At 36.6% G+C, this 27,352-nt stretch overlaps 1 protein-coding gene across 4 annotated transcripts in view; it reads right to left on the minus strand.

Moving 5' to 3' along the window:
• Window positions 1-27,352, minus strand: part of CTNNA3 (catenin alpha 3) — a 1,737,547-nt gene that overhangs the window by 1,655,049 nt on the left and 55,146 nt on the right. Inside the window, exon 1 of one of the 4 annotated variants that reach the window (XM_082408618.1) lies at window positions 165-13,084. The exons of the other annotated variants lie outside the window; for them this stretch is intronic. The gene's annotated coding sequence lies outside the window, so the exon portion shown is untranslated. Of the gene's footprint in view, window positions 1-164; window positions 13,085-27,352 lie in introns of those variants that run through there. 4 annotated transcript variants of the gene reach the window in all.

Genomic DNA, 27,352 nt, shown 5'->3' on the forward strand with positions numbered 1-27,352 from the left:
TAAAAGTAATAAATGCACAACATAGTAGTTTCTATTTATCCCATTTTATAGAAATAATGTCCTTTAATTTCCCCCAAAGTTATCTAGCCAAGTAACACATAATCTATAATTAGGATTTGCCTTATAGCAAAGTTTGATTTTAAAAAGTTTAACACTTCACTCACCTACTGCAGGACAGAGTATTGCCCATATACAGATACTAAACCAACTGTCTAAGCAAGTTCTTGTGTTTAGAAATTCAGTGCCACTATTATGGCTCACAATTTGGCTTATGATGCATTTGTAAGCAAACAGCCTGACAAGCACCCTAGTGTATTTCAGGATGACTGACAGGACACAGTGGCTCAAACAGGAAAGGGGGATGGGTGCTCTTAAAGCAACACACCAGTGAAAGGCAACATTAAACAGTAGAATCAGATTGAAATTGTATTTTTCAAGTTTGCAATGAAATAATAACATATTGTCCAATTCAAGCTTTTAAACATAACTTTCATGTCATTATGTGCCCCAAACACTGTAAATTCCAAACAGACTTTAAGAATTTAAAATATAGAAAGAAAAAATTTAAAACAAACATGCTATATGATACTTCCCTGTACTTATCAAACTTCTAAATTACTTAAGACTATTGCAATTATTTTTAACAGAAATTAGGTCAGGGTACCCAGAGGAAAGCAGCTCTTATCTCACCTCTAGATATTTGCCAATCACTCTTACAACAGTAATTTAACTAATAAAAGTAATTTAAATAGCTTGGATTATTCAAATTTCTTATTGAAGATGGGGGCAGGAGATCTATATATTTTGCCCCTGCTGTGTTTCTTCCCTATGACCTACTTCCATTGTTAAAAAATAGATCATTAGGTTAGGAAATTTCAATTATGGGTATTTCCATATTAGTTTCACTTGGAAAAATATTTATTTAAGTGATACATTGGCTTCATTCTTCACATTTATAATTTTTCCTATATTATCTTACAATACTCTGCACTGTTCAATCCTTTTATACAACAATTAGCCCTATTTTTAAAACAAAAAAAAGCCATTCATTTTTTTCATAATATTCATAATATTTATTTATACTGCTTTTTATTTCTGTAAGGTTGGTAGTTACATCCCATTTCTGATTCTAGTAATTCGATTCTTCTTCCTCTTCTCCCTCCTCCCCCTCCTCCCTTTCCCCCTCCTCTCCCCCCTCCCCCTTCCCCTTCTCCTCCCCTTCTTCTTCATCTTCTTCTTCCTCTTCTTCTTCTCCCTCTTTTTCTTCTTCTTCTTCTTCTCAATCTAGCATGCTTGGATTTCATTGGTTTGCTCTATTGCTTTTCTATTCTCTATTTCATTTATTTCCACTTTAGCCTTTACTTCCTTACTTCTCCTTGCTTTGGATTTATTTTGCTCTTCTTTTTCTAGTTTCTTAAGGTGAAAAGTTATTGATTTGAAAGCAAAACTATGGAGACAACGCTCAGTGGTTGCCAGAGATTAGGGGAGAGGGAGGGATGAATAGGTGGAGCACAGAGGATTTTTAGGGCAGTGAAACTCTCCTATATGATGCTATAATGGTGGATACATGACAATTACATATTTGTCAAAATTCGTATAATGTACAACACTGAGAGCAAACTCTAATGTAAACTATGGACTTTAGGGGATAAAGATGTATCAGTGTAGGTTCATCTGTTATAACAAATGGACCACTCTGGTGTGGGCTGTTAATAGTGGGGGAGGCTGTGTGTATGTGGGAGCAGGGGCTATATGGGAAATCTCTGTATCTTCTGCTCATTTTGCTGTGAAATGAAAACTGCTGTAAAAAATAAGACTATTTAAAAAATCAAAAGTAATTTTTTAAAAAACCAATAAGCAAAACACCTCACAACCTAAGGGCCAATGTCTCTACCCTAGGTCTGCAGCCTTGCCCTGCAAGATCCCTCTGTGATGACCCAGAATGTGATGGGTAACAGGACAGTCAAACCTGCTACTGCCACTATCTCTAATACTTTCCCCCAGTGAATGCTGATCCAGTTATTGTTATTATATAATGTATGCTACCAGATTATTCACATAATTTCTCCCATGCTTGATTAATTGCTTAGAAATGTTCTTTTTACTTTCTAAATTGAGGGAGAGGTTGGAGTTTCTTTAATTAAATTGCCTTATGATCAAAGAACGCTGTTTGTATGTTACTGAGTTTGTTAAGATTTGCTTCATGGTCTAATATGTAGTCATTACGCACTTGAAAAGAATGTGTATTCTCTACCAGTTGAATGCAGAAATCTATATACTTTCATTAAATCAAGCCAATAACTGTACAGTTAAAATCTCTACCCATACGAAATTTTTATTCATTTGACCTATGGATAAAATCATCTATTATGATTATGTATTTGTTATGTTTCCCCAAGAGTTTTGTTAATTTTTACTTCTTATATTTTGGGAATACGTTAAATGTATACAAATTCAGAATTATTGTATCTTTCAGGTTAATTGTTCCCTTTATCCTTGTCTAATATACTTTTACTTCCAACAAAATGTTTTGCCTTAAAGTTTAATTGGATAGATATTAATATAACTATGCCAGCTTCCCTCCTATTTAAAAAAAGGTTGATTTGAGATCTTATTCTTTAAATATAGGCTTTTGCAGCTATAGATTTCTTTGTAAGCACTGATTTAGCCTCATCCCATAAGTTTTGGTATATTGTGTTTTTGTTTTCACTCATCTTTGCATATTTCCTAATTTTCCTTCTGATTTCTTCTTTATCTATTAGTTATTTAGGAGTGTGCTTTTTAATATCCATATATTTGTGAATTTCCTGGATTTTCTTCTACTATTGATTTCTATTTTCATTCCATTGTGTTTGGAGAACATGCTTTATATGACTTTAACCCTGTTAAATTGATTATTTTATGGCTTCAAATGTCTTTTATTCAAAACATTTCCAATGTCCATTATTAAGTTTTAAACTTTTCGGTACAGAGGTCTTAATTTTCTTAGTTAATTCCTAGATACTTTATATTTTCATTGAGAGGTACTTATTTTATTATGTGTTTCTTTATTACTGGTTTTGAGAAGTGCCATTAATTTTGTTCATTAATCATATAGCTGGAAAATTAGCTTAACTGTCAAGTGTGTTGGAAATGTAAGTTTATAAACCTGCTGCCATTAAAAGTGGATGACCCCTAAAGGCTACTGACCTTTTAAAAAGTCAAAGATAGTTTTGGGAAGAGGGAATTTTGGAGTCTCACTGGCCATCGAAGGGACTAGGAAGGCCTCTCCAGGGAGAGTTGTGGGGCTGATTGTGTAGTACTGAGCTATACTTGCGGGAAACTCCTAGTTTTTACAACATTTCCATGGAAATCAAAGCAACACTGAGCCAGATATTTGGGTTAAAAGCAGACAAAGGAAAGAGCATGTACAAGATGCTAGAAGATCCTTTTTCTATACTGTCTGATATTTATTAGTACTTTGATCAGAGACATCCAAAGTGTACCATACTGGAGGGGTTCTGGAATTCCAGGCTGTCTCTTAGACTGTAGGCTGCAAAGCTCCAGTTTGTCATACTGAAGCAGGTTTGCCCAGGACATAAACCTGGATCAGCAAAGATGCTAAGAAAGGAACTCTATTCTAACTGTGCCTTGTCGGTGAGAGATACTAATACAGAGAGTGGAAAGAAGAGCTGGCTATCTCATCCTCATCAGGAAATCTGTACAGTTCCATGATTTGTGCTATGTCATAGGCATTAGAGTACAAAGCAGGAACTGAGGCCACTAGCCTCTCCAATTGAGGATCTTGTATTTGGACATCACTTGTAGCAATCTCAGTGACAACAGAGTCCTCTGCCCAGTGGAAAGGGTCTAAGGGCTGAGGTGAGTGGAAGCTATAGGAATCTGAAACTGCAGGGAGAAAAGAATGAGGACTGGTTGATGCTGTGGGCACATTCTTGCATGGAAGGACCGATTGCTGCTCTTGTTGCTGTTGCTGCTTCCTCTTTTTGAACCGCCAATTCCTGAACCAAATCTTTACTGTTGACTCTGGCAGGCTGAGTTTTTTGTTTTTTTTTTATAAACCACTTTATTGAGATAATATATCACACAATTCTCCCATTTAAAGTACACAATTCAATGGTTTTTAGTATATTCACAGACTTGTGCAACCAACACCAGAACCAATTTTAGAACACTTTCATCAACACAAGAGATAATCCCACCCTCCATAAGCAGTCATTCCTCATTCCTGTCACCCCAGTCCCTGGTCACCACTGCTCTGCTTTCTGTCTCCATGGATTTACCTCTGGGTCATTTCATAGAAATGGAATCATTCAACATGTGGCCTGTCGTGTCTGCATTCTTTCAGTGAGACCACGCTTTCAAGGTTCAGCCATGCTGTAGTGTGTGTCAGTATTTCATTCCTTTTTTTTTTTTTTGTATTAGTTGTTTGTTTGTTTGTTTGTTTGTATTACAGGTTCTTATCAGTCATCAATTTTATACACATCAGTGTATACATGTCAATCCCAATCGCCCAATTCAGCACACCACCATCCCCACATCACCGCGGTTTTCCCCCCTTGGTGTCCATATGTTTGTTCTCTACATCTGGTTCTCAACTTCTGCCCTGCAAACCGGTTCATCTGTACCATTTTTCTAGGTTCCACATACATGCGTTAATATACGATATTTGTTTTTCTCTTTCTGACTTACTTCACTCTGTATGACAGTCTCTAGATCCCTCCACGTCTCAACAAATGACTCAATTTCGTTCCTTTTTATGGCTGAGTAATATTCCATTGTATATATGTACCACATCTTCTTTATCCATTCGTCTGTCGATGGGCATTTAGGTTGCTACCATGACCTGGCTATAGTAAATAGTGCTGCAATGAACATTGGGGTGCATGTGTCTTTTTGAATTACGGTTTTCTCTGGGTAGATGCCCAGTAGTGGGATTGCTGGATCATACGGTAATTCTATTTTTAGTTTTTTAAGGAACCTCCATATTGTTCTCCATAATGGCTGTATCAATTTACATTCCCACCAACAGTGCAAGAGGGTTCCCTTTTCTCCACACCCTCTCCAGCATTTGTTGTTTGTAGACTTTCTGATGATGCCCATTCCAACTGGTGTGAGGTGATACCTCATTGTAGTTTTGATTTGCATTTCTCTAATAATTAGTGATGTTGAGCATCTTTTCATGTGTTTCTTGGCCATCTGCATGTCTTCTTTGGAGAAATGTCTATTTAGGTCTTCTGCCCATTTTTGGATTGGGTTGTTTGTTTCTTTAATATTGAGCTGAATGAGCTGTTCATATATTTTGGAGATTAATCCTTTGTCCATTGATTCATTTGCAAATATTTTCTCCCATTCTGAGGGTTGTCTTTTCGTCTTGTTTATGGTTTCCTTTGCTTTGCAAAAGCTTTGAAGTTTCATTAGGTCCCATTTGTTTATTTTTGTTTTTATTTTCATTACTCTAGGAAGTGGATCAAAAAAGATCTTGCTGTGATTTATGTCAAAGAGTGTTCTTCCTATGTTTTCCTCTAAGAGTTTTATAGTGTCCGGTCTTACATTTAGGTCTCGAATCCATTTTGAGTTTATTTTTGTGTATGGTGTTAGGGAGTATTCTAATTTCATTCTTTTACATGTAGCTTGGTAGGCTGAGTTTTAAAGCAAGTTCTCTCTGGAGGTTTTTATCTGGAAACATGTTACAGCTAAACAGAGCCTTCAACTCTTCATGCTGTGTGTGTGTGTATGAGGTGCGTTCATGAGGCTTCTTCCATTTTGTGGGACCAGCTGGTATCTGTGAATCAACCTCGAAATTCATGCTGGAATCATCCATGTAGACAAAAGGGTCTGGTTGGGGATTCTCTTGGACTATTTTGTTCATCAGGGGTGCTGACATCTGGAAAGGAAGGCCTGTCATGAATTCCCTTGGAGTGCCCATTTTCAAGCCCTCTTGATGTGTCTCTCTGGAAATGCAGTTCCTTTTCAGCCATTCATTTTTAAACGCACTTCCACATTTAGCCAGCAGAGGGTATCATCTGATTCTGAAAGGCCACAGTATTGAGTCCAACGACATTTCTTTCTATACTTGAACTAGGAACTGCGGCAAACCATCTCAACTTTCCCTATTAAATGTGTTTAGACATATCCCATTTTATTTGCCCATATAAATTTGACTTATAGAGTCCATATTAGTGTATAATATTTCTCATCTGTGACAAAGTCTACCATTATTTCTTCCTCTATCAACTCAATCACACGCATCAGAATTGGGTTCAATCATCACAATGACTTTGAACAACCCTAGATCTTCTGGGACAAAAAAGCAAACAACAAAAACTCTACATAAAGATTCTAAGCCCCATTAGAAAATCCAAAAACAAATTTCAAAAAATAAAAATGAAACTGCCCTATTAAACAAAATAATTTCTCTTCAAAGTTTACATATGACATTTGTAAACTGTCTAATATTTTCTAATTGCCCTGTTTAATATTTGCTGTCGATAATATATTAGGAGCTATAAGGTAATATTAGAAGATATGTTTCCTGTTATCACTGCACTATTTCTCATGAGCATGAAATGTTATGACTAACAAAGTCCTCATACAAGCTGCAAATTCTTTATTTTACAACTTAACACCCACTTCAGTTTGGAAAAGCATGAACACTAATTTGCCTGATTTACTCTAAAAATAAAGATCTTACTATCTAATTAGATAATATCATTAACTACCACAAATTTATCTTGACCAAAGATAAAAATTTTCCAGACTTCTCTAAAGCTATTATCACAAACATCAAGTCTACTGTTAACTATGGCAACAATAAAACAGATCTAAAGGCTCAGAGTGATCTCTCTTCTCATGTTCCCAGGCTTGCCACTAATGATATATCCTTTATACGAAAGTATTAAATTTTCCAGAGAGAAAAGAAATAATCATTCTCTTCCTCAGTTGTGATTCAAAATAGGAAATTATAGCTTCTTTAAAAGAGAATTCTATTCCTTATAATGAAAGCAAGTTTGGGGTTCTTCACTCTATAAAATTATTTTTAATACCTGAATATGGCAGTTTCTTTCCTCATATAGTAACTGATAGTAGCCATGTAAAAATTATATTTTAGATTTGGAAATAAAGTATAACATCTCAACTGTTATTGATTCTTTCATAAAATTTTGTAACTTCAATTTTCTAAACTGATGTATTCTCTATAATATAAAAGCGATACTTAAAATTATTTCTCAAATTAACTTATAAGATAAGCATCCAGGAGGAAACTGAAAAGTCTGTTTTGCCAGTAATTTGCTTATCCTTCTTACCTATCATCCACACATTTTAGAATATACAGATAACTAATTTTTTTTTCTGTTTTCAGTTAACCACTTAATTCCACTTTACTTTCCAACTCTGAGTTTGGTTCCCTGACACAGGAACTCCTGAACTGCGTCTCATTTAATGATTTTTGGTTTTTCCAGGTGCCTTAAGATCCTATATCTAAAGGCCTTATTAGACTCCATTCTATTTGTGGTTTAAAAAAACAATGGGGAACTAGAAATTCAGAATCCTGGAGCTCAGGAGAAAAATCAAGATATGGTAACTACGCATCCGCATCCGTGTTACGCCTTAAACCATGAGACTAGAAGAGCTCTCCCAAGGCTGAGTAGAGGGAGATAAGGTGCCAAAGATAGTACTTTGCAAAACAAGTACCCACTAGGGGTAGGAAAAGAAGGGAAGTCGTGAAAAGAATAGGCAGAAAGGCAAGACAAACTTAGTTCAGATTCAAGCCCTACTTTACTCTGCTTGGCCTTGTCCACATTGACTCCCATTTACCCTGGTTTCTTCATGTGAAGTGAGACCTATAAAGCTGATATGAAGGGTAATTACTTATAAAATTACTCATAGGCTCTAATGGAGTGCTAATTATAGTATTAAATAATTCATTAGTCAATTATTGTTATTTTGTGGAAAGATAAGTTTCTCTTTGTGGAATTCTACTTTTCCAAATCCAGATGTCATTGAATTTTAGAAGACTGCTGTGAGAGATAATAGACTGCCCATCTGATTTAAAAGTTGGTGAAGAGTCATTAAGTTCACACATTTTTATTTAGCAAATTAAATCCATTTCACCAAGGGAAGTTCTACCCCATCCATGATAATAATTTATAATTAGGTAACAAGGAATCATGGTCTTAAAATGGAAGAGCTTAAAAGCTGCTTCCAAAGTCATAACAAATGCTTAATAAACACAAGACATACTAACACATATAAATAAATTGTGTATGTTATTTAGAGGATTGAGTATGGGATGGTTTAAGGACAGAATACAAAACTAAAAGCAAAACAATGACAATAAGAAAAAGAAAGGAAGGAAGGAAGGAAGAAAAGGGAGGAAGGAAGGAAGAAAAGGGAGGAAGGAAGGAAGGGAGGGAACCTCTGGTGTCTTGTTCCCATATAAGACTTATGGAGTTGTGCCAATCTGCTTCATTCCAGAGCAGAGAGCCAGTCAGTCACTGAGACTATATTAGAAAGAGAAGGAAATCTTTCTCCCACTCTCTGTTTCCAAAGATAATAACAGAAAACTAGAGCATGATGGATTTCACTACCAAGTAGCCAGGTTTATTTTACTCTTGTCCCCACTGACCCTCTAAAAGTCAACTCTACTAATTTTGCATTATGGAACACAGGAAAAATATGTACAAACACAAAGAAAATCCATTTTTCAACGCTTACAATATCCCTAAATCGTCCAAAAAATAACTGCTACCGTCCCTAAACTTAAACTGTAACATCAGACCTTCAACTGTAGTGAAAAGAATGGTGCTTATCACATAGTAAAGAAAAATAATTAAACTCAGTTGTTAACATAGTGAATCACATTTTTTTTACTCTAAATAATGACCTTGACCAGTAGTCTGAGTAACCCACACACATGACCTGACTCATCCCAGCTTTTTTCCTCCTAGGTCTTGAATACAAAGAATCAGACTGACACAGTCAATCATGCTCCTCTGTGAAGTTCAATTCATGCAACTGGTCTGTGAAAAGCCTGTTTTTTTGTTGTTGTTTTTATCATACTCTGTATCCCTCAGCCTCAGTTCCATTTCCTTCCCTCCTTCCTATAGGCATCCAATCTGTAGTATTTCATGGGTACCTTTCCAATCAACTTTCCATAACTTTTTTTACATATGATATATATACCTTTACAATGGTATATACCTTTACAATGGTATATATCTTTACAATGGTATATGGCCTTATCTGTGTGTGGATTTTTAAATTTACACAAACAGTATTGTACTTCCCATCTCTTCCTACTTCTCAATCTTTCTCTCTCTCTCTCTCACTTTCTCCTCTCAACATTACATTTTCACAGTCTATTGATGTTGAACTATAAACGTAGGTTAGCTCACTCAATACATAGACCCAGCTCCCCCTTGCCTTTCACTGCTATGGAAGCAATACATTAGATTTTCCAGCCTTCTTTGCAATTCAGAATGGCATATGACAGAATTCTGGCCAATGAGATATCAGCAGATGTTTGCTGAGAGGGTTTCTGGCAAAGCTTTTGCTTTCCCTATAAAAAGGATGTCAGACAATGTTGCCATAGCCCTTCACCCTTCCTTCTATTATCTGTGGCATGATGCCTGGACATAAAGCAGTCTTACTGCAAACCTGAGGAGGAAAGATGACAGAGCAGAAGTATAGAAAGAGCTTAGGTCTTTGATGTTACCAGTTCTGAACTTCTCACCTACAGATTTCTTATTATTTGAGAAAAATGAGTTCTCAATTAATGTGATTGATTTAGTTTGTTCTTTTATTTTCCATTTGTAGCATTTTATCAGATGCATTTGTAATGTATTTTATCTGCCCATATCCCTATTCAAGTATGTTTAGGTAGTATTCAACCCTTTACTATAGGAAACAATGCTATAATAAACATTCTCATACATGTATTTTTGTGTACCTATCCAAGAGTCCCTCTAATATATATATACTCTGCTGTGGGCTGAATTGTGTCCTACTCAAAAATCATGTTTGTAGTACCAACCCCCTGTATCTCAGAATATGGCTTTATTGGAAACAAGGTCTTTAAGGATGTGATTAAGTTAAAATGAGGCCATTATGGTGGGCCTTAATTCACTATAAATGGTATCCTTATAAGAAGAGGAGGTAGGGACACCGACACATACAGAGGGATGACCATGTGAGGATATAGCAAAAAAAACAGCTATTTGCAAGCCAAGGAGAGAAGCCTCAGGAAAAAAACAAACCTACTGACACCTTGATCTTAGACTTCTAGCTTGTAAACTATGAGAAAATAAATGTCTGTTGTTTAAGCCACCCAGCATGTGGTATTTTGTTATGGCAGCACTAGAAACTAATACAATTCAGAAGTAGAATTTCTGGGTCAGAATGTATGCGAGTATTCAATTTCAGCAAATACTACCAAATTGGTCTCCAAAATATTACCAGTAGACCACATGGACTCACATGTCCCCATCTCCTCACCAGCACAAGATACTGCGTGACATTTCAACTTCTGCCACCATGGGAGGTACAAAGTTGATCTCATTGTTGTTTTAATTTTCATTTCTGATTACCAATGTAATTGGTGATCTGTTTTAGGTTAACTAGCTTAAAACACTCCTTTCTGTGGACTGCTTACCTATATTTTTTACCAATTTTTCTCCTAGGTTGCCTGTTTTTTCTTAATAATTTCCAAACATTCTCTGTATATTTTATATATAATCCTTTGTCAATTATATTCCTCGAAAATATCCTCTCCCTGTTTACTATGTCTCTCTTTGTATTCTTTTTTTTTTTTCTTTTGGCCATGCTGCGCAGCATGCGGGATCTTAGTTCCCCAGCCAGGGATCGAACCTGTGTCCCCTGCAGTGGAAGTCCGGAGTCTTAACCACTGGACCACCAGGGAAGTCCCTCTCTTTGTATTCTTAAACATTCCACCATCTGTATGTAAAAGTTCTATTTTCTTCACATCCTTATAGATACTAGGTTATTGCCAGACATTAATTTTTGCCAATCTAATAGGTATGATAAACTATCTCATCATTGATTTAATCTGTATTTACCTGATAACTAGTGAAATAAGCTAAATGTCTTTTCACTTATGTATTGGTCATTCCAATTTTCTCATCTATCTTCACTTATCATGGACCCATTTCCCTGTTAAGATTGTTCTTTTCCTCATTAATTTTTTAGGAGTTCTTAGATCATTTTCATTGAATGAGTCTATGAGCCAGCTATTTCCACAATAATGCTACATAAGAAACCACCCTAAAACTCAGTGGGATAAAACAACATTTATTCTCCCTTGTACATTTTCAGGTTGGCTAATGCAGGATGGGCCTGGCTGGGCTTCCTCCAAGCTGTAGTTTTGGAATCCAGATCTATTCCACATGTTTCTCATCCTCCTTGGACAAGCCGGCTACCAGAACCATGTTTTCCCCATGGCAACAACAAAAATACAAGGACAATTGGAAACACAGTGCCTCTTAAGATATAAGCTTCAAACTAGTACTCTGCCTCTTCTGCCCACATTTCAAAGGGCAAAGCAAGTCACAAACCAAGTCTAACACTAATGGTGCAGGGAAATATACTCTGCCTCTAGTGGGAAGAACTGCAACATCATATGGCAAAGGGCCTGGATACAGGGAAGGAAAAGAATGGGGAAAAATAATGCAATCCATTTTATATGAATAATTTATAAATATATCCTCTCAGTTGGTAGCTTTTATTTATCTTCTTTTATGTTATTTTTTTCCACAAAGAAGGGTTTTATATTAATATAATTAAATATTTCAGTTTTTTACTTCATTGCTTATGTTTTGGGGGTCTTAGTTAAGAAATTATTTCCCACCCTAAGACCATAATAAACATGCTCCTATATTTCTCCCTAGAAGAATGCAATCAAGAGGATCAACAATCAATATATTTTAACTTAGCATGTGCATAAATGCAAGATTATATGATATAAACTAAGGCAGCAAAGCTAAACAAGTAATCCAATTTTTTAAAATTACCAAGGATGACTAATTATTACTGGTGAAATTTTGAGCTTGGTCTTTTAAAAATATTAATGGATACAGACTGAAAAAGATGAAAAATATGCAAAAATCGTAAAGAATCACAAAACTTGATATTCTTTCGTTAACATATATTTATTGATCTAAGCTATATTTTTAAAACTGCTGAGCACAAGACCACAGGAAAATATATATAGTCTTCTCAGGTCATGACATCTTGGAAAAAGAAAAAAGAAACTTTTACAGAACTTAGCTATTATAAAACAATATATGTTATGATGTCATATTTGTAAAATATATGCATATATGTGCTAATAGTAGGAACTACTTCAATAGTTTGGGGTAAAAAGGAGGTCCCATCTATTAATTTTTCAAGTTAAAACCACTTCCCAATTGCCAGACTGGCAGGGAGTCTAGTATCTCTCTTATTCCTCAAATAGTTCAAGAACTCTGGGGGCCTCTTGATCCACATACCTCAGAGAGAGAAAACCAGAGAATTTTATTGGAATACAAGTGGGCCCTGTTGAAGGCTGCTGCTGTTCTGCTCCTGGCACACAGTTTACTCATGAAAACTCATCCCCTGCAGTTCCATGTGACCCTTCCACCTGCTGTGCTCTTGCCTTTGCTGCTGCAAATACAGTGGTCACAGTGATTCTTCGAGAGAAGCAGCCTGCTCCCTTAGAGGTATAGCATGGCAGCCACGCCTAGAGCTTTTAAGTTCACCAAGCACCAAGCAGCTGGGTCAGCAGGGCCTTCTGCCTCCAGTTACACAAGTGCCCAAACAGCCTCTCCCACTGGGCAATGCAGGCTACACAAGGAGTCCTAGCCTAAGGTCTTTGATGTTTTTTCTCACTAGGTCCTTTTTTAATCGGGACCAGTTCAATGCACGAAAAACTTTCTAATAATAAATGCAAGGAAGGAGTCCAGGTCTTCACTCTTTTCCTCTCTGAAGGTTCCCAGACTCTACAAACTTCTTCCAGTCCTCCCAGTGTTGACCAGCCCTGAAGGTGAAGAAAGACTGTGAAGGGCAACCTTTACAAAACCAGAAAAAGACCCTGCTACATCAGTACCTGAGACACAAAAGGATAAAGACCTCATTAATGGTTTCAAACATTGGTGGGGGCGGGGGAGAATTTCTCTTACCTTACAGTTGCCAGATAAAATACAGAATGACCAGTTAACTTTGCATTTCAGGTAAACAATGAATAATTTTCTGGCATATGTCCTATGCCAGAAACATACTTATACTAAAAAAATTATTAATTTGTTTACCTAAAATTCAAACCTGTGTGTCTTGTATATTTATTTGCTAAATCTGGCCACTCTACCTTATCTTACTTCATGAATGGAACAAACTGGGAGGAGGGGGACCTAGAACTCGTCGTGCCTAAATTTAAAGCAGCCACAGAGCCAGACCCTCACGTCCATGTATCTTGACATCCTATCAGAGACTTGAGGCTGAGAGAGCCAACCAAAAAGTCAGCTCTCACCCTGTTACTGCACAGCAGCTGCTTTTTAGATAGCCAGCGATATTTCCTGGCCACCTCCCAGCAATATATTTCTAACTACACTCAGTTGGAAGATTTTAGTTCCCAGAAATGCAACACAGGATAAAAGAGGACAAGGGAAGAATGACATATTGTGCCCTGGGATATTAGAGCCCCAACAGTAGGAGCAGAAACACAAAAAAACACTGGCAGAGGCTATTCTAGAGATTAGGTTTTATGCGTCTCTTTTAGAAAAGTGAATCTGAATTGCTTTAAATTATCTAAGATTAAATCCACCTCCAAGTAGCGGACCAAACAATAGGAATAGGAGAATAGTTGCCCCAAATGAATATATAGCTCCTGTAGCCCAGAAATTCAGCAAGATACTTGCCCTCCACTTTAAGAGTTGAGAGGGAAATTCTGTAGTTCCAAAACTGATAGTGACAGAGCTCAAAAGGGATATAGATATGTATATATCTCACTTATGACAAACACCAGGACTGAATAAATCTCTTGTCTTTCAAAATAAGTAAATAGAAAAAATCCAAAATTAAAAGACTGTATAACAATAAAAGAGGAAGACAAGGGAAATTATCCTGAAGACAAAAGAAAATTTAGAATACTTCTACTCTGTGCTCTCAGTGAAATACCCAAACTTAAAAATTCTAGGTAAGAAATGATGGAAATGTTAAGTAAAATGAAAGGAAAGTTGACTGAAGTGAAAGGTCAAGATAAAAAGAGACGTGGCAAAAATTTTTAAGTAAAAGAATTCAGCAAGCCCAAAGAGACAATAAAGTAATTCAAACCAGCCCTGAGGAATCACTCCTCTCCTTTATCATCTGCCTATCAGCAACTTCATCATTCAGAGAGCAAAAGAAACTAAGAATGGAAGGGCTACCCTGGGATTAATTCTTACCAACAAAGAGGAATGTGTTAGTGAAGTCAAAGTGACAGGAACCTTGGGAAAAATTGAACGTATCACCTTAGAGTTCATTATGGCCAAGGAAGAAAACCAAAAGCAAAGTAAGACAAGTAGCTTAGATTGCTTAGCAGTTCAGAGAAAATATAAGAATTTCCCAGAGGCAGAGGTTCTAAAATGAAAGACAGGTGAAAAAATAAAACCCACTACTGCAATCACAAAGGAGGGGGAAAAAAACTGGAGAGAACATATGCAGATATAACTCAATGTGCTATACAAGGTGCTCTCTAAAGACTGAGATTTTTAAAGGACATACAAAAGAAGACGGAAAAGGGTAAATGTAAGGATGAATACATAAGTGTGGTATTAGCCTATTAGAAGAGTGGGCTAAAACGACAGTGAGCAAAGACTTGTAAAAAACACACAAAACAACACAAAAACTTTTAGGTTGCATGTGAGGGTGGAAGGACAAAAATGGTACAGCCTCCCTCCTCCTATGTTAACAAGGTACAGAGAAGAAGCAAAATGACAATATTCTGAGTTTGCTTTCATATTATCTACTAAGGAACATGGTCTTTAAAATGGAAAAATTGTGCCAACAATCTTGAGAAGAAATTGATAAACCACAGGAGAAAAGATAGTGGGAGAATGTTTAACTGTTTAGATAAATGTCCTTTTCCAGGTGTATTTTAGTACAGCAGGGCTTCTCATTCTCAGCACTATTGACGTTTTAGGCTGGATAATTTGTTATGGGGGGCTGTCTTGATTTGTAGGATGTTTAGCAGCATTCTTAACCTCTATCCACTAGATGCCAGTATCACCAGCCTCCTCGTTGTAACAATCACAAGTGTCCCTAGAGATTGTCAAATGTCTTCTGGGAAGCAAAAGTACTCTAGGTTGAGAACCACTATATTGCAGAGCACTAAAAATCTGCATATATTATCACAGAATTATTGTTAGCATCTTTGAGTAATCATGGCATTGGGAACTGACAAATGTTATCCCATATATCAAAAAGGTAGGTTCTGAAAATTTGATGTTCATCCACAGCAAATTTTAATATAGTATCAAAATATTATTAATTGGAAAAGAGAGCAATGATCCTGTGAATTCTGGTATAGTTTTATTAACAGCCACTCATACTAAACTAATATAATTTTTTCTCTTCCTTTTTTTTCAATTTCATAACTAAAGAGGGTAAATTGGTTCCACTAAAACATCTTTTAAATCTTTTTTAAGATCTTCTTTGACAAGCTAAAGAAATGTTAGCTGTCTCATATACTGTTGGCTGAAGTATATATTGGTAAAAATCTTTTGGGGAGGCATTCTGGCAACATCCATAAAATTTTATATGCACAAATTCTTAGACTAAACAAATACATTTAGGAATCTGAACATGTGTACAAAGATGGATGTCAAGGACAGCAGTATTTTTTGTGATAATAAAAAGCTAGAAACAACCTAAATGTGCATCAAAGAGGGACTAGTTAAATAAATTGTCATATATTCTTTCATTGGTGTGATTTGAACTGTAACCAGAGAAAAAGTCTTAGGAAGTATACAGAATCCAATTAGATTTCATTTGCCTAAAAGTAGGGGAGATATTAAAAATATTTAACAACTAGCATGGCTTAGGTCCCAACCAATCAGAGTCTAGCCTGGAGCTGGGTCTTGGAAAGCCCCATCTGTGCAAGGTGTTCACCCTTTAGTTGCTGGGTCTAGGGGAGGTCTAGAGGGTCCCAGGCAGAGACCAAGTGGAGGAAGGCCACTAGTGAGGGGGAGAGGGAGGACAAAAGCATTTCATATTTTAACAATTTGTATGGCCTTACTGGGGAATATCAGTCCTCACCAAGAGATAGAAACATTAAAATAATCCAGAATAGCACAGAACAATAAATTGGTTAAATTCAACCAAGTGGCAGCTATGATGAAGAGTAAATTCATACATACTGATGTGGAACAATTCTTTTTTTAATTTTCACCAGAAACTGGTAGCAGTTTCCTTGTGCAAAAAGGACCAGAGGGCTTCCCTGGTGGTGCAGTGGTTGAGAATCTGCCTGTCAATGAAGAGGACACGGGTTTGATCCCTGGTCCGGGAAGATCCCACATGCAGCGGAGTAACTAAGTCCGTGCGCCACAGCTACTGGGCCTGCGCTCTAGAACCCATGAACCACAACTAGTGAGCCCGCGTGTCACAACTACTGAAGCCCGCACGCCTAGAGCCCACGCACTGCAACAAGAGAAGCCACCACAATGAGAGGCCTGCACACCACAACAAAGAGTAGCCCCCGCTCACCGCAACTAGAGAAAGCCCACATGCAGCAACAAAGACCCAACACAGCTAAAAATAAGTAAAAAAATAAATAAACTTAATTAAAAAAAAAAAAAAAAGAGGACCAGAGAACTGAGGACCTGAGGTCAAGGCAGAAGGAAGATGTATTTTCACTGTATACCCTTTGTGACGAATGCTATGTTTGCTAACACCCCATCCAGCCCTTGCCCAGCTTTCCTCCTCTACTAGAGAGACTGGAAAGCTAAGAAACCTGCTCATCCCAGACTCCCTTGAGGTAGTGGGACCCAGATTTCACCAACCAATGACAGCTTGGGTGAGATTTTTAAAGGTCACAGGCATCAGATCCTTCTGGGAAAGTTGTGGTAGGACTCTACTGCCCAGTGCAAAAGCCAGGAAAAATGGAAGCTAGTACACCTGTAGGACCATTCCTCAGGTACACTTGGACATTTTTCCTAGCTGCATTGTCTTTGGCTGTTGCTCTGGCTCTCCAGGAGAATCTATGAGCTATCAAATATCATTTATGAAACTCTTTCTGCTGGAGCTAGCCAGAGCAGACTCTTTGTTGCAATCAAGAACCCTAGCTAATGGGAAGCAGCCACATAGCACAGGGAGATCAGCCCAGGGAGATCACCTAGAGGGGTGGGATAGGGAGGGTGGGAGGGAGACGCAAGAGGGAGGGGATATGGGGATATATGTATACATATAGCTGATTCACTTTGTTATAAAGCAGAAACTAACACACCATTGTAAAGCAATTATACTCCAATAAAGATGTTAAAAATAAAAAAAGAACCCTAGGTAAGGCACCCTTTGCTAAAATAAAAAATAAAAATAAATGTACATATATAAGTTTTTCAGTTTAAAAAATTAAGTTTTTTAAAAATAAAATTTATGTGGGCTGGATGGTGGTACAGTTCAGGGAGGACACACCTGACTGAAGAAGCAAATCCAAATGAGCGAGCCCAAAGATCTGGGTCCCCAAATCCCCTTTGAATATCAGCTGTGTCTCAACCACCAGAGGCCATCTTAGAAATGCAAATGTGGACTCAAATCAATGGCTCCCCTTCTTACAAATAATAGCCAATTTTAAAAATATGATGGAAGGAAAGATACCAAAATATGATGGTACCAAAGATACTTGTGTAAAATGTATAAAATACTTGTGTAAAGACAACTTTAAAACTCTACTGAAGGATGTAGAAAAAGAATTGAGTAAAAAGGTAATGTATAGGTAGATTAAACATTAAAAAGGCATTATTTCTCCCTAAATTAAAATACTCACAGGCTATTATAATAATTTTATAAAATGTTATACTAAAATTCATCTGGAAATAAACATTATGTAATTACATGTAGGAAAATCCTGAAGGGGCAGAAAAGAATAAGGAGAAAGATTAATCCTTCCAGATATTAAAACATGTTATGAAATAAAGTTATTTTAAAAGTAGGGAATGCATCAGCAAGGTAGCATGATACAAGATTAGTATACTGAAATCTGTTGCATTTCTTTACACTAACAATGAAAAATAAAATCCCATTTAAAATCACATCAGAAAAATAAAATACCTAGGAATAAACTTAAAGGAGATGAAAGACCTATAAGCTGAAAACTATAAAACATTGACAAAGGAAATTGAAGACGATTCAAAGAAATGGAAAGATATTCCAAGCTCTTGGATTGGAAGAATTAATATTATTAAAATGGTCATACTACCCAAAGCAACCTACACATTTAATGCAATCCCTATCAAATTGCACATGACATTTTTCACAGAGTTAGAACAAATAATCCAACAATATATATGGAACTACAAAAGATCCAGAATTGCCAAAGCAATCCTGAGGAAAAATAACAAAGCTGGAGGCATAACCAGATTTTAGACTATACTACAAAGCTACAGTAATGAAAACAGTGTGGTACTGGCACAAAACATATAGACATATAGATCAATAGAACACAATAGAGAGCCTACAAATAAACCCATGCACCTATGGTCAATTAATCTACAACAAAGGAGGCAAGAATATACAATGGAAAAAAGACAGTCTCTTCAACAAGTGTTGGGTGTGGGGAAAGCTGGACAGCTACATGTAAATTAATGAAATTAGAAAACTCCCTCACACCATATACAAAAACAAACTCAAAATGGTTTAAAGACCTAAATATAAGAAGTGACACCTTAAAACCCCTAAAAGAGAACATAGGCAAAACATTCTCAGACATAAATTATAGCAATATTTTCTTAGATCAGTCTCCCAAGGCAAAAGAAATAAAAGCAAAAATAAACACATGGGGCCTAATCAAACTTCAAAGCTTTTGCACAGCAAAGGAAACCATCAACAAAACGAAAAGACAACCTACAAAATGGGAGGAAATACTTGCAAACAATGTGACCAACAAGGAGTTAATATCCAAAATATACAAAGAGCTCATACAACTCAATATCAAAAAAATAAACAACCCAATCAAAAAATGGGCAGAAGATCTAAGTAGACATTTTTCCAAAGAAGAGAGAGATGGCCAACAGGCACATGAAAATATGATCAACATTGTTACTTATTAGAGAAATGCAAATCAAAAGCACAATGAGGTATCACCTCACAACACTCAGAATGGCCATCATTTAAAAATCTACAAATAAATGCTGGAGAGGGTGTGGAGAAAAGAGAACTCTCCTACACTGTTGGTGGGAATGTAAATCAGTGCAGCCACTATGAAAAACAGTATGGAAGTTCCTCAAAAAACTGAAACTAGAGTTACCATATGATCCAGCAATCACACTTCTGGGTATATGTCAAGAAAAAAATGAAAACTCTAATTCAAAAACATACATGCACCCCAATGTTCATGGCAGCATTATTTACAGTAGCCAAGACATGGAAATAACCCAAGTGCCTATCAACAGATGATTGGTTTGAGAAGATGTTGTATATATATACAATGGAATATGACTCAGCCATAAAAAAGAATGAAATACTACCATTTGCAGCAACATGGATGCACCTAGAGAACATTACACTTAGTGAAGTAAGTCAGACAAAGACAAATACTATATGATATCACATATATGTAGAATCTAAAATGAATAATACAAATGAATCTATATATAAGACAAAAACAGACTCACAGACATAGAAAACAAACTTATGGTTACCAAAGGGGACAGGGAGGGAGACAAGGACAAATAAGGAGTATGGGATTAACAAACTACAATACATAAAATAAATAAGCAACAAGGATTTACTGTGTAGCACAGGAAATTATATTGAATATCTTATAATAACCTATAATGGAATACAATCTGAAGAAGGAAATAACTGAATCACTTTGCTATATACCTGAAACTAACACAATATTGTAAGTCAACTATCTTCAATTTAAAAAAAAATTTTTTTTAGAATAAATAAATAAGAACAGAAAAGGGGGGGAAAAAGTAGGGACTGCAGAAAAATTAGATAAAAATATTACCAGAACAAACTTATGGTTACCAAAGGGGAAAAGCAGGGTGGGATAAATCAGGAGTGTGGGATTAACATATACACACTACTATATATAAAATAGATAACCAACAAGGACCTACTGTATAGCCTAGGGGACTCTAGTCAATATTTTGTGATAACCTATGTGAGAAAAGAATCTGAAAAAGAATGAATATATATATATATAGGTATAACCGAATCACTTTGCTGTACACCTGAAACTAACATAACATTGTAAATCAACTACACTTGATATAAAATAAAACTTTTTAAAAAAGAATATTACAGAACAGGAAGAAGAGTGAAACACAGACTCTAATATAAATTTAGCTTATGATAAAGATGGCATTTTAAATTAGCAGGAAAGGGGACTTCCCTGGTGGCCCAGTGGCTAAGACTCTGTGCTCCCAATGCAGGGGGCCTGGGTTTGATTCCTGGTCAGGGAACTAGATCCCACATGCCACAACTAAGAGTTCGCATGCCGCAACTAAAGGTCCCACATGCCACAACTAAAAAAAGATGCTGCATGCTGCAACTAAAGATCCCACATGCCACAACTAAAAAAAAAAAAAAAAAAGGATCCCACATGCCACAACTAAGACCTAGCACAGCCAAATAAATAAAAAATATATATATTTTTAAATTAAAAATAAATTAGCAGGAAAAAGAGTGACTCAAATAAATCATATAGACCAACTAAATAAACATTTAGAAGAAAAATTAAAATACAGCTGACTCATAGCCTCACTCATTTGCTCAAAATCAATTCCAGATGTAGCAAAGACTTTTAAATTCTGAAAGAAAGTATGAGTGAATTTATATATAATACATTTATGTATAATAATTGAAGTAGAAATTCCTTTCTAACCAAACACAAAATCCAGAAACCATAAAGGAAGAAGTTTTAAAAATTGAACACAAAAATATTTTATGTATGATTTAAAAATAAAACATAAAAGTAAAAAAAATAAATAAATAAACAACAAATTGGGAGAAAATACTTGCAACACATTAAACAGACAGAAAGTTAATTTGCTTAATTTACTATGAGGGAATAAAGATAAAAAATGAGTACCGGAACTCCTTGCCAGAGCAATCACACAAGAAAAAAAATAAAAGGCATCAGATTTGGAAAGGAAGAAGTAAAACTGTCTCTATTTGCAAATGACATGATTTTATATACAGAACATCTTAAAGATTCTACTGAAAAACTGTTAAATCTAATCAATGGATTTCAAAAAGTTGCAGGATACAAAATTAACATACAAAGATCAGTAGCATTCCTATACACTAGCAACGAATTATCCGAAAAAGAAAGGAAGAAAACATTTCCATTTACAATAGCATGAAAAACAATAAAATACTTGGGAATAAACTTAACCAAGAAGGTGAAAGATCTCTACTCTGAAAACATTGATGAAAAAAATTGAGGAAGACACAAATAGATGGAAAAGTATCCCATGTACATGGATTGCAAGAATTAATATTGTTAAAATGTCAATCTCTAGACTGACCAAAAACCATCTAAAGATTCAATGCAATTCCTATCAAGATTTCAATGGCATTTTTTCAGAAGTAGAAATAAACAATTCTAAAGTTTATATGGGACCACAAAAGACCCAGAATAGCCAAAGTGATCCTGAGAAAAAAGAACAAAGTGAGAGGCATCACACCTCCTGATTTCAAGCTATACCATAAAGCTATAGTAATTAAAACAGTATGGTACTGGCATAAAAATGACAAATAGACCAGTGGAACAGAATAGAGAAACCAGAAGTAAACCTAAGCATACGGTCAACTAATATTTGACAAGGAAGCCAAGAATACTCAATAGAGAAGAGTCTCTTCAATAAACGGTGTTAGAAAAAATGGATATTCACACGTAAAAGAACAAAACTAGACCCCTATCTTACACCACTCACAAAAATTAACCTGAAATGGATTAGAGACTTAAATGTAAGGCCTAAAACCGTAAAACTTCTAGAAGAAAACATAGGCAGTAAGCTCTTTGACGTCAGTCTTAGTAATATTTTTTTGGATGTGTCCCCTCAGGCAAGGGAAACAAAAGCAAAAATAAACAAATGGGGAACTTCCCTGGTGGCACAATGGTTAAGACTCTGTGCTCCCAATGCAGGGCGCCCGGTTTTGATCCCTGGTCAGGGAACTAGATCTCACATGCATGCTGCAACTAAGAGTTCGCATGCCACAACTAAGGAGCCCACATGCCACAACTAAGAAGCCCATGAGCTGCAACTAAAGAGCCCACGTGCCACAAATAAGACCCAACACAACTAAATAAATAATTAATTTTAAAAATAAACAAATGGAAGTACAGCAAACTAAAAAGCTTCTGCACAGCAAAATAAACAATCAACAAAGTGAAAACGTAACCTACAGAATGGGGAAAAAATACTTGCAAATCATACATTCAATAAGGGGTTAATATCCAAAATAAATAAAGAACTCATTCAACTCAATAGCAAAAAAACAAATAACCCAATTAAAAATGGGCAAAAGACCTAAATACACATTTTTCTGAAGACTATATACAAATGGCCAACAGGTACATAAAAAGATGCTCAACATCACTAGTCATTAGGGAAATGCAAATCAAAACCACAATGAGGGCTTCCCTGGTGGCGCAGTGGTTGAGAATCTGCCTGCCAATGCAGGGGACACGGGTTTGAGCCCTGGTCTGGGAAGATCCCACATGCCGTGGAGCAACTAGGCCCGTGAGCCACAATTACTGAGCCTACGCGTCTGGAGCCTGTGCTCTGCAACAGGAGAGGCCACGATAGTGAGAGGCCCGCACACCGCAATGAAGAGTGGCCCCCACTTGCCGCAACTAGAGAAAGCCCTCACACAGAAACGAAGACCCAATACAGCCATAAATAAATAAATAAATAAATAAATAAAAATTAAAGTTCCCTCCACTCCATCATCAAAAAAAAACAAAATATTAAAAAAAAAAAAAAACCACAGTGAGATATCACCTCACACCTGTTAGATTGGCCATAATCAAAAAGATAAGAGATAACATGCGTTGGCAAGGATGTGGAGAAAAGGGAACCCTGTGCACTGTCTTGGTGAGATTGTAAACTAGTACAGCCACTGCAGAAAACAGTATGGAGGTTCCATAAAAAATTATAAACAGAACTACCATATAATCCAGCAATTCTACTTCTGGGAATACATCCAAAGGAAACTAAACACTAACTCAAAAAGATACCTGCACCCCCATGTTCATAGCAGCACTATTCACAACAGCCACAATATGGAAACAACTTAAGAGTCCATCAGTAGGTGAATAGATAAAGAAGTTGTAGTCTATTATGTACTGTGTAATGGAGTATTATGCAGCCATAAAAAAATTAGGAAGTCCTATCATTTATAACAACAGGAATGTAACTTGAGGGCATTATGCCAGGTGAAATAAGGCAGACAGAGAAAGAAAAATATTGTATGAGCTCATTCATATGTGGAATCTAAAAACAAAACAAAAACTAAACTCATGGAAAAAGAAATTATATTTGTGCTTACCAGAGATGGGGGTGGGTGAAAGGAGAATTGGAGGAAGGTGGTAAAAAAGGAACAAACTTCCAGTTATAAAATACATAACTACTTGGGATGTAATGTAGCATATGATTATAGTTAACACTGCTGTATGATATGCAGGAACGTTATTAAGAGAGTAAATCCTAAGAGTTCTCATCACAAGGAAAAAACTTTGGTTTCTTTTTTTCCCTTTTCTTTTTATTGTATCTATATGAAATGATGCATGCTAACTAAACCTATTGCAATAATCATTTTACAATACAGTTGACCCTTGAACAACGTGGGGAGTAGGAGCACTGACCCTCCCAGCAGTCAAAACTCCACAGATAGTTTATAGTCACTATTCATATCCACGGTTCCTCCATATCTGCAGTTCCACATCCGAAGATTCAACCAACCACAGATCATGTAATACTATAGTATTTACTATTGAAAAAAATTCACTTCTAAGTGGACCTGTGCCATTCAACCCATGTGTTCAAGGGTCAACTGTATATGTAAGTCAAATTTATTTAGAGAGATACACCCTCCATAGACAGAATGTGGTCTGTCTCAAAAGGCAAAAACAGCCTTGGGAGAAACAACTCCACAGACAGAGTGTGAGCCATCTCAGAAGGCAAGAGGCCCCAAAATATGGGATGGTTAGTTTTTATGGGCTGGGTAATTTTATAGGACAATGAGTGGGAGGATTATTCCAACTGTTTTGGAGAAGGCGTGGGTATTTCCAGGAATTGGGCTACCGCCCGCTTTTTTTTTTTTTTTTTTTTTTAATTTATTTATTTGTTTATGGCTGTGTTGGGTCTTCGTTTCTGTGTGAGGGCTTTCCCTAGCCATGGCAAGCGGGGGCCGCTCTTCATCGCGGTGCGCGGGCCTCTCACTATCGCGGCCTCTCCCGTTGCAGAGCACAGGCTCCAGACGCGCAGGCTCAGTAGTTGTGGCTCACGGGCCCAGCCGCTCCGCGGCATGTGGGATCTTCCCAGACCAGGGCTCGAACCCGTGTCCCCTGCATCGGCAGGCAGACTCTCAACCACTGCGCCACCAGGGAAGCCCTCGCCCGCTTTCTGACCTTTTATGGTTAGCCTCAGAACTGTCATGGCGCTGGTGGGTGTGTCATTTAGCATGATAATGTATGACAATGAGCGTATAATGAGGCTCAAGGTCCACTGGAAGTCAAATTCTCCACCATCTTGGACCTAGTTGGTTTTAAACAGTTTATGTTGTGTCCTGTGGCTATGTCATTCTTTTAAAGGTTGTGCCCTGCTCCCTTCCCTCCTGTTTCACATACAGTAGTAAGATACCATGAATCCACTGAAAAGAATGAGGTAGGTCTACATGGATTGCTATGTATCTGTCTTAACTAAATGTAACTGTCCTAATTCAGGGAAAATGTGGGGATGCAAGATGCAGATCAATATGTATAGCACTAAGCCTTTTTTTCTTGACCTAAATCAGGGTTCTGTAAATTAGCAAGAAGAGCAGAATGCATGGATATTGCATAGGCAACCAGCAGTGCCTATCACAGATTATTTGATTCTTAAAACTAGGATTCCTTTGGTACCGCATATTGGGAAAATAGGAACTGCTGATTCTAACAGAAAAGCTAGTTAATCATGCAAATTTCCATGGAAACATAATCTATGAGCTCCAGCTCTGGACTAAGACAGACCCTGGTACTTCTGGAGAATCACAGAGAGGTAGGTTTTATTTCTCACTCTCTCTTCATCCCTATCCACAAAAACACAAACACTAGAAAGGAAACACCATGTGGGCAGGGCTTTAATTTGGTTCACTAGTATCTATCCCCAGAACTAAGAATAATATCTGGTACACAAGTCATCTAGAAAGAGTAAATAATCCAAAGCCAACGTTGGAGTAGAGCCAATGTAGCCCTTTGAGGAATCCTGCCTCTCAGTCATTCTGTGTGTTCTCAATGAGCTAACCTAGGGCCTTTTTGCATTGATACTACCTCCAGAAGCCACATCAACTGAGACCTGGTAATTCATTTATTATCTAGTTAATTGTACACCTCGATCCCAATTCTCTACTCCATATGCCTATAAATAAGGAAGATAAATGCTTGTATGGTCCCTTTCATCTGTTTCAAGTAACAGATTGAGAACTGTTGATCACATTTTGAATGGTGCTAATACAAAATAGGGTCTAAAGTCTTCAAGTTCCAGTACCTGAAGGTCTTTCCTTGTGCTAAACATTGCCTTCTCCATCAAATCTTTTTCACCGTTAATGGAGGGGCCTGAGGCAGCACAAGCATACCAGTTAGGATAATGAAAAGCAGGAAAAAGAGGTGAGGCAGTGGCAGTGACAAATAAATTTGACCTAATTTACAATTTTGCACATAGGAACTTAGTCACTTCTCAGACCCTGGAAGTTAGTGATTAAATTGGTAGCAGATTACTGGCCATGTCCCAGACAGCAATAATTTAGTTAAAAATAGTAATTAAGCATGTGAAAATCAGGTGCAACAGTTAATAGTCATGTTCATTTTCAAAAATTCTATAGTCTCAATTATCTGTCACTTTCCATTAGGTGTGCAACTTGGCTAAACTCAGGAGTTCCACCCCACAATATCATGTCACTTAAAATCCAGTATCCTAACAAGATTTAGAAAATCATGCTTTTTGAGTCTCTAGACTAACATTCCCATGAGCCAATGATCCATAAATAAACACTATTTTTAAGTCTTCATTACGAAGCACATAGTTTCTCTTCAGGCAATATTGGGCTGCCAACTTCTCTACTTAAGTCTTAATCCCTTCTATTCCAAAGAAAAAATAGAAACATGCAAGCAGAAGTTCAGAGTGAATAAAGAATGGAACTCCCATCTTTCCATACCTATGACATTTCTCTAAATATCACTGAAAAAATAAAATTCTACAATTTAAAAAAATTTTAATACAGGCAGAATATATTCTTTAAGAATTCACAACCCTCTACCTCACCTCCCATCAAATACTGATGTCTCTACTCTCTCCACTTTGATTTCTGTACCAGCCACTACCTCCAAAAATCAAATCGTTTTATTTATCACCAATTTCTTAGCTTTTTTACTTCAATATATTCTATTTCTACAACCATAATTCCCAAATTCAATACCAATAACAGAATTAAAATTTCATATCTTCCCTAACTCCCACCCTACCCATGCCTTATTCCATTCTCATGTTTCCCTAAGCAGAAAATCCCAAAACTGAAACTCTGCTTTTGCATGTATCATCTATCCTTTTTCTTTCCACTTTGCTGCCTACAGATTTTCTCCAAATAATTCTAATTTCCACAGAATTTTATTATAAAATATTTATTCTTCCTAATTCTATTTCTTTGCCACAGTTGGATCATAAAATTCATATAGATCAGAACAACATATAGATGATTCTCTACGAAGGTTATTTATAAATTCTAAAGTCCAAAATAATGTAAGCAGTCAATAATACTGTCTGTCGGTTTCAGGGAGTGATGAAGAATTTTTAACATGTAACTTTGTTGATACCTGTGGAAGTCCATAAGTTGAAATTTTGTAAGTAGAGGAGATTCTGTCCTTCCAAATCCTAAGTATATTGTTATCTATGTG

The sequence above is a fragment of the Balaenoptera borealis genome, assembly GCF_965194805.1.
Source record: "Balaenoptera borealis genome assembly, chromosome: 10".
NCBI lineage: Eukaryota > Metazoa > Chordata > Mammalia > Artiodactyla > Balaenopteridae > Balaenoptera > Balaenoptera borealis.